Source organism: Centroberyx gerrardi, chromosome 14 (assembly GCF_048128805.1).
Source record: "Centroberyx gerrardi isolate f3 chromosome 14, fCenGer3.hap1.cur.20231027, whole genome shotgun sequence".
In the NCBI taxonomy this organism is placed as follows: Eukaryota; Metazoa; Chordata; class Actinopteri; order Beryciformes; family Berycidae; genus Centroberyx; species Centroberyx gerrardi.
This window is the reverse complement of record NC_136010.1, coordinates 7,264,374-7,272,358: the sequence shown is the minus strand read 5'-3', so window position 1 is coordinate 7,272,358 and position 7,985 is coordinate 7,264,374. Positions and strand designations below refer to the sequence as shown.

Genomic DNA, 7,985 nt, shown 5'->3' with positions numbered 1-7,985 from the left:
GTTAGTGTCACACTCTACCCGTCTCTACTCAAAATACTGCTATTGCCTGTTATTGCCTATGTTGTATGTTCTAACTGATAACTTTTGTGAATATAAAAACCTAGGTAGTAAATAATTACGTTCTTACAATCAAGCGGAAGGTTAATCAACATAAATGTGTGTTTTCACGTGTATTGATGTTTTCAGTGTACTTAGTGGACATTTGTCTTTTTTTAGTGTGATTCATCTTGATGGACTTAGCTGCTCATACTCTAAGCCTGATAAGCTGTAATGGTCAGAAACATAATTAATGCCATTCGAGAAATATTTTGACGTAACTGCAGGTGCATGTAGATTAGTTTCTTTGCTGTATTTGCTGCTGCAATGACCCAATTTCCCCAAAGGGATCATTAAAGTTTCATCTTATCTTATCTTATCTTATCTTATCATGTTTGTGCATAAGTGTAAAGGAAGTCCAAAACACCGGAGTATGAAAACACCGAGCACAAACATCGCGTCACCATGCCCCATTTCTGTTGTTGTGGCACTGACAGGCTGTCTAGTGCCTGAATTGTATCACGAGTGTTACAAAAAAGTCTTTCACAACTATTTGTCTTTGCAAAAGTTGTGGAGACTCTGTTATGCCTGGGAGTTTCTCAGGGTCTAGTTGGCTAGGCCAGATGGTCTGGCTGAGGGTGCCCCCCTTCCACCCCCTCCACCCCCCCCTACACACCCACCCCCCTTCAACAAGAGATCAAACACCGTAGCTAATGTGATGTGTAACAAGACACACTTCTATTGTTCCCGTCTAGGGGCCGATGAATAGGCCCAGAGTGTGGGAAACGGGAGATACCACACTCACAGAGAGATGGCTGACGGGAAGCCGCTCCGCTCTGCCACAGGTCCGACTTTCTGCCCAAGACTTTATGGCAGGAATTCAGCTCGCTCAGTCTGTCGGTGGGTGGGTGACTCGTCTTCACACACACTTGTAGACAAAGGCCCCCAGCAGCCACCCAAACTTTTTGAAGGGGGCCACAAATTCACACACACCACAATGCAACAGAGAGGATAGATAATAAAAACAGATATGGAAGTTACTTGGCAGTAACTGCATTTTCAGTGGAAGGAAATAACATGAATAAAGAGGGAGATATGTTTACCAAGGTATGATCTATGACACAATTTGATAAATCATAAACATATACTACAAATGAAAAGCGAGGAAAAAAACATGACAAATTTTGAATATGAAATATCTGATGGGGCATGTGTCTTCCTTCAAGTTTAATGTGGCTCCATCTCAGTCAAAACCTTACTGGAAGTGTAAAGCATCAAATCTGACTTCCAAAAATATCAGCAAGCCACTTAACAGTAACAAAACTCCCCAGATGGGCGTATCAAACGTTAAATCAAAAGAGTTAACGCAGACCAAAGCCAGGCAGTCTTGGCTCTTGTGCCAGTGTGTGAGGCCAGTTGACTTGATTTTTCCCAGATGGACCGGGACACAGAGTTTCTGTTTGTCCTGCAACAAAGGATCAATTAACATTCCCAGCGGAGCATTGAGGAGCGGCATGGCTTTTGTAGCTCATTTACCCTGATGTTGGGGACTGGTGGGAAAGCGGGGAGACGGGGCTACTCACACTGCGCCCACAAGGCCGGCTTCACATCTGGGACCGCAGAGGCACGCTGCCAGCCCGGCCATAATGCCATTAACTTGACACTAACTTGACACAGTTCATTTACAGAAAAGGGCCTGTAGACCCTCGAGGGAGGAGAGCCAAGAGCTGGAGTTAAAATGTTGGCTACACTATCGCAGTAGCCTACACAGTGTGTGACTAAAAACAACTATAATACAAATAAAATATGTGCATTCATATAGTTATACGTTTAACCCTATGTTAAAATCTTCAGGAAATATAAACATAAATGGAAAGTTTTGGACCTTAGCAAGATATTCATCACTTGTAAAAAGTGAGACTGATAACAAAATATTAAAACTTATAATACAAAATTATAAAAACGTACAAAATTGTAATACTTTTTAATCATCAAAGGTAAACTAAGTCCTGGGTTGACAAAATGATCATTTTACAGACTAATTCCTCTCTAGTTAGACATACTGCATGATGGACATCAGGTCATATTTTTCTCCAAAATGTTTTGTTTTGGAAGTGAACTCTTCAAATGTAGGACTACTGACATATTTTGACTGATCTGATAGGACTCAGTAGAATTAGGCTACACTATCTAAGTGTTACAGGTGTCAATCATGTTCGCCATGACAACAGCTTCCTCTAATTTTTTCCCCAGTCTCAAACACAACATGGTAGACACTGGCACTTCTGATGAAGCCAATTTGAGAGTACATTAATGGATAAGTAATATAAGCAATAATAAATAGGCCTAGCAATATCTATTATCCAGGCCCAATTAAACCCTGTCAGTTCCTATTATGTAGGCTGCATCATCAGGAAAATGCAGTTCTATGCTTCGGTTATTCCAACTATATTTATTTTTTGCAATTTTCTGACGTGTTAGTTTCTTTTTTCTGTTATTTATTTATTTATAGTAAGCCTGTGCATGTGCTGTGCTGTTATTGCAGAATATAGTCAGCACACTTGGACAGATCCCCTGTTTGTGAAGCAGTGAATTCATGTTGGTTTGACAAACCGCGTCCGCCCTACATTCCCATTAATAACCCAACAGTGTCAGCAGTGTCTCCAGCGGGCTGAGTTTTCCCACACTCAGTGTCCAGTCAGTGGGAAAGCCTGGATTATCGCCAGCCAGAGCGATGGCACAATGGCATAATGGCATAATAACCCGCCTGTCAGTCAGCGTGGAGAGCTGTGTGCCGGGAGCGGGACAGGAATGTGGAGGATGCTCGGCAGCAGCCGGAGCTGATCCCTCCCGAGACGCCACACTTCTCCAGTCTTCAAAGAAAACACACTTCTTCAGGCGGCGGTGTGTTTCTGGGCAGCTTCCCGCTGGCTCACCCGTGCTGCAAAAACTGTTTGGAGATCTGTTTCAAAATATGTTTCAACAGATTCCCCAAAATGTATTTATGCATGCACATTTTTGCCACTCGGATTATATTTCGAATGAATGTCATCTACTTGTGCAAACACATTTTTGTCCATTTGTTTTGTTCTGTATGCACGCATACTTAGGCTCCAGCTTAAAGCACAATACATTTATTTACATGGTGATATTACACGCTCATGTCCTTGATTGGTTTGAATCATTCTGAGAAACAACGAACTAAAGTAAGACTAAGTAAATTTCTTTTTTTTTTAAGTGAATGTGAGACAACAAGGATCGCAGGATGCATGCGTAAACACTTGTAACCATTTGTCGCCTCCGCACGGGTCTTTGATGTGATGTGCGCCTGCAGGAACATGCGCCACTTGTCGGCTTTCACACCTGAGTCACGAGTCACCAGCAGCCTTTGATAGGAGTGTTTTCCCTCACATTATAACAGTGTTTTCCCTCAGATTACTCCTGTCGGAAATACTATGAAGCCTACAGGCGTTAGGGGGACAGCGGACACCGATCACACTGTTCATGAAGCAACAGGTGGAAAGTGAAATGATGTTTGGCCTGTTGAACTTCTCATTAAGGCTCATTAAGCTGCATACATTTAAACTGCTTCTACCCTTCATCATTGTTTGAATCTGGTGTGGTTGACCTTGTACCTACTTCTGCCCTCCATCTTATTAAGAAAGAAAGAAATCTCTCCTTACATTTGGTTCTCATTCTAAACTTTATTATGAGCATATATGACCAAAATGCTCTGCAACTGCAAAGAGTCAATTAATCTTCTTTAAACTGCAGCCCTATTTATCCAAATGCTTCTGTGTTCTACACTGTTTTTGGGAGAAAAGTACGTTTCTTTGAAGAGAAAATGAAAGGCTTCCTGTTAAGCTATATTGTTTTATTGCTGTGTAGCATTTGGCCCCTTGAAACCTTTTATATCTCTCCTTAATTGCTGATGCCCCTGCTTTGAAGATTCTCACCTCTTGTGTGTGTCATTTGGTTAGACTTAGACATCTAGACCAGTCTAATTTTTTAGCTCAAATTGATTATCAGTCTATATGACAGAATCTGTGATGACCTCTGGGTAATGTGTTAATTACCTGTTGCTTATCTTGGGAAACATTCCATGCACAGACTACTTGCCCTCTGAGTTATTGATGTGTCTCCCATTGTTGTGCTGGGTGTCCCACTGCTCTCAGAGTGTGGGAACCCCAGCCTCGCCTCAGCCACATGGCTTTGTTATGCTAATCTGTCACTATAAAATGGGGAGCAGCTCCTCCAGCGGGATCAGAGCTCACACTGTCGTCCAGAAGGAGCAGGTCACTTCACCTCCACAGACATGGCTCCCTGCTCCACCAGCTACTCCTCCATGCACCACATCAGGATCCCTGAGAGAGACAACATCAAAGTGAGTATCAGCTGGGATTCAAGCGTTTTGCATCAGCTGCTACAAATATCTGATTTTGCTTGTATATTGATGATTTGAATCACAAACTTACCCGGCTGCCTCCTCTTCCACCAGTTAAGAAAACCCCTTGTGGAGAAAATGCGCAGAGATCGCATCAACAGCTGCATCGAGCAGCTCAAGCTCATCCTGGAGAAGGAGTTCCACAAGCAGGAGCCCAACGCCAAGCTGGAGAAAGCCGACATCCTGGAGATGACGGTGAGCTTCCTGAGGCAGCAGCTGCGGCCCGGCCTCTCTCAGAGGGACTACAGCCACGGCTACTCCCAGTGCTGGAGGGAGTCGGTGCAGTTCCTCTCCGTCGACTCCGTCTCTCCTCTGCAGGGCCTCCAGCAGCAGGAGCAGCAGAGAGCCGGCAGCTCCTCCCCAGGCTCCTCCGCCCTCAGGCCCACCGTGCTGCAGGACAGCAGCAGTAAAGGCCCGGTCTGGAGGCCTTGGTAGAGACTCTGACACACAGAAACTCCAAAACCCTGAGGGGACGACACTCTCCCTCACTACGTAGGAAATATGCATTTCCAACCTGCTCATTCTTGGTGGGTTTCCTTATTGTCTCATCACATTGATGGACAAGTAGCAATACTGAAAGCGAAGGCTCTCACTTTTTTTTTGAAGATGGTCCTGCCTCGACTTTGAATCACATCCGATATTTTGCTTCTCCTTTGCGTTTAAGAACTGGAACTTGATTTGGAGTGATGATCTTTTTGTGAAATCTTGGAGCTATTGTGAAATGATTGTTTACTCCAGTGGAGTTCATGTTTGGATTGCTTGATGTAACAGTATCTACTGTATTTTACTGACAGCTGCTTTTGAGAATATTTCTCTTCTGTTTCTGTTTTGAATTATCTATATGCCACATGTTTAAATTTATGGCTGATTGCTCATGTGTGTTTGTGTGTGTGTGTGTGTGGTCTGTGTTTGTGTGGTTGTGTGTGGTGTGTGTTTGTGTGGTTGTGTGTGTGTGTATGTGTGTGTGGGGTGGGGTGGGGGGCATGAGTGTGAGTGTGCATGTTCACATTTTTGAAATGGAATGTTGCTATTTCTGTGTTGCTATCACATTTACGCTCTTAAAACTTGTTTGTAACGTTTGTATGACAATTAATAATAAAAAGCTACAATCATTAAAACATCCTGCTGACTGCTTTCCCTTCATGATCCAGGAGAGAATAATATAGTGTTATAGAGCACTCCTAAAGCCTGTCTTTATAATGAATTGATGTTGCAAATAAAGAAAAAGTTCACAGGTTTAAGATGTACTCAACCATGAAATAGATACACTTACACTTTTTAGCTGATTTTCTTCATAAAACCCTGTTTTAGTTGTTTTTAGTTCATTTCTCATTGCATGTCATGTTATCAGTTTGGACAAGGTCATGTTTACACCTGTGAATTCCAACACAGACATTTTAACCTGTGATTCAAACCTTGCTTATTACGGAACTTGCTACCATTTATTCAAATTATTATTATTACCACTGAGGTCACTCTGTAAAAAAGGGAGAATATACGCATATGTGCACACACGTGGCCAACTGAGCATGCATTTGTTTCTTTGTGACCTCAGTGGTAATAATAATAATTTGAAAGGAAGACATTTGATAAGAATGGTTTGAGTGACAAGAGAAAAATGTCTGTGTTGGAATTCAAAGGTGTAAATATGAATATATTGTATATTAACCAAAAGTCTCGCTCAGATGACAGGCACTTCCTGGACCAAGCATCACACACACACACACACACACACACACACACACACACACACACACACACACACACACACATATTCCTTACATGCAGTTTACCATGTAAGTGTTTTAAGCTCATTCATGATTCTTTGTATTGCATAAGCATTATATGCATGAGTCACACAACATTTAGTGAAAAGTCAGAATATGTTTTTTATTGTAACTAATGAGGCCAAAGCAAAGATATCAAGATATCACTTCATATTTTGGGATTGAGAGAAACAAGATGATGTTCACCTGAATAGTACAATTATGGAATAATGAGTTATAAGCATGTATTTCTCATAGTTCTGCAGTACATGGTCATAGAGCACAGCACAAAGCTCTTATTCAAAATACATGGCATTCAGTTTTAGCAAGGCTGTGTATATAATGCACAGCGTACACAAATGACTGTCACACAGATGAACCACTGACGTTTGGTATTTGTCAAATACTTCCTTCCTTTATAAAAGGCAAATCAGTCACAACAGACATGATCAATAAACAACTCTAGTTTCCAATACAATTTGAAAGAAATGTATAAATTCACTAGACGACTTTGAACAGCTTCACATAATGAATACGTTTGATTACAAACATAGTGTAATATAATGGAACAAAACACAGATAATAATCCTCAATGTTAGGATTGAAGATTGCAGTATAATGTCACTCTAAAGAGCTTTTGTTGCACACTTGTGGTGAAAGATCTCCTTGTGATTAAGAGGATAGAATACCTAATACATATCTTCTCATCAATATGACGAAACAATAAAAACACTCAATTACTGAGCAGGTTGGAAATGCATATTTCCTACGTAGTGAGGGAGAGTGTCGTCCCCTCAGGGTTTTGGAGTTTCTGTGTGTCAGAGTCTCTACCAAGGCCTCCAGACCGGGCCTTTACTGCTGCTGTCCTGCAGCACGGTGGGCCTGAGGGCGGAGGAGCCTGGGGAGGAGCTGCCGGCTCTCTGCTGCTCCTGCTGCTGGAGGCCCTGCAGAGGAGAGACGGAGTCGACGGAGAGGAACTGCACCGACTCCCTCCAGCACTGGGAGTAGCCGTGGCCGTAGTCCCTCTGAGAGAGGCCGGGCCGCAGCTGCTGCCTCAGGAAGCTCACCGTCATCTCCAGGATGTCGGCTTTCTCCAGCTTGGCGTTGGGCTCCTGCTTGTGGAACTCCTTCTCCAGGATGAGCTTGAGCTGCTCGATGCAGCTGTTGATGCGATCTCTGCGCATTTTCTCCACAAGGGGTTTTCTTAACTGGGGGAAGAGGAGGCAGCCGGGTAAGTTTGTGATTCAAATCATCAATATACAAGCAAAATCAGAAATTTGTAGCAGCTGATGCAAAACGCTTGAATCCCAGCTGATACTCACTTTGATGTTGTCTCTCTCAGGGATCCTGATGTGGTGCATGGAGGAGTAGCTGGTGGAGCAGGGAGCCATGTCTGTGGAGGTGAAGTGACCTGCTCCTTCTGGACGACAGTGTGAGCTCTGATCCCGCTGGAGGAGCTGCTCCCCATTTTATAGTGACAGATTAGCATAACAAAGCCATGTGGCTGAGGCGAGGCTGGGGTTCCCACACTCTGAGAGCAGTGCACAACAATGGGAGACACATCAATAACTCAGAGGTGAACTGGCCACAGGCTGACCGGCGCAGATAAAACCCGTTTCAAGATATAGATCAGACTGAGAATAATATCCTGTCAATCTCTGATCAGTGGCTGTTCCTTATCTCTCCCACTCCAATTAAACCAAGGATTCAGAGAGCGGCTCCTGATGTGGATCAAATTA

At 43.1% G+C, this 7,985-nt stretch overlaps 2 pseudogenes; one reads left to right on the top strand and one right to left on the bottom strand.

Moving 5' to 3' along the window:
- Window positions 1–4,253: 4,253 nt before the first annotated feature.
- LOC139930472 (transcription factor HES-5-like) lies at window positions 4,254–4,915 on the top strand (annotated as a pseudogene).
- A 2,158-nt stretch (window positions 4,916–7,073) lies between these two features.
- Window positions 7,074–7,735, bottom strand: LOC139930468 (transcription factor HES-5-like; annotated as a pseudogene).
- Between the last annotated feature and the right edge of the window lie 250 nt (window positions 7,736–7,985).